The 631-nt window shown below is 38.2% G+C and overlaps 1 protein-coding gene across 2 annotated transcripts in view; it reads right to left on the bottom strand.

Annotated features, from left to right (window-relative positions):
* The window catches only part of p4ha1b (prolyl 4-hydroxylase, alpha polypeptide I b), a 26,608-nt gene extending 26,336 nt beyond the window's left edge, over positions 1 to 272 (bottom strand). Inside the window, exon 1 of one of the 2 annotated variants that reach the window (XM_060878948.1) lies at positions 104 to 272. The gene's annotated coding sequence lies outside the window, so the exon portion shown is untranslated. The remainder of the gene's footprint in view (positions 1 to 103) is intronic. The other variant, XM_060878947.1, reaches the window with a different exon arrangement.
* Positions 273 to 631: the final 359 nt, after the last annotated feature.

The raw sequence follows: 631 nt of genomic DNA, 5'->3' as shown, positions 1-631 counted from the left end.
ATCTATAATAATAATAATGCAACAAAAACAAATGAAACTCTGCATCGAATTGTCACTAGGTTCCAATAATTCCTGTCCCAAAGATCATGAATGAAATCCTTACCCTTACACGTTGTCAGTCTCTCCACAATCACTGAATGACACACAGATCTCCTGGTCTCTCCACTCGACTCGACTCCACTCGACTCTCTGGCTGTGTTTATTCCACACTCCGGGTTTGCAGCCGTGTTTTATCCGGTGGCTCGTGCTTTCTCTCCCCCACTCGCCATCTGCTGGTGGGATTCCTCTGTGATACGTGCCGAGACTCACACACAGGTTCATGGGCGGTTCAGCGACGAGAAGCTTCTCTGAACCGATTCTTTCTAAGAGTTGAATAACTCGATTCAACTCTTAGATTCAACTCTCCAAAGTTTTTTTTTTTCTTTTTTTGAAGTTGAATCAAAACACATAAACACAATCGAAAAGAATTAAAATACTATAAAGATTTATGTTCATTTATTTATTGGAGCTGTTCAAAGTTTTTTTTTATCTTGAAAAACTTGAACCTTGAAAAAAAATGAATGCAAAAACACACAGAACCTGAACCAGTTACAAAGATTTCAAATGTAGATTAAACCTCATTAGGTTTATT

Source organism: Tachysurus vachellii, chromosome 10 (genome assembly GCF_030014155.1).
Source record: "Tachysurus vachellii isolate PV-2020 chromosome 10, HZAU_Pvac_v1, whole genome shotgun sequence".
Lineage (NCBI taxonomy): Eukaryota > Metazoa > Chordata > Actinopteri > Siluriformes > Bagridae > Tachysurus > Tachysurus vachellii.
The sequence above is the reverse complement of the archived record's forward strand: the minus strand, read 5'-3'. Positions and strand labels throughout refer to the sequence as shown.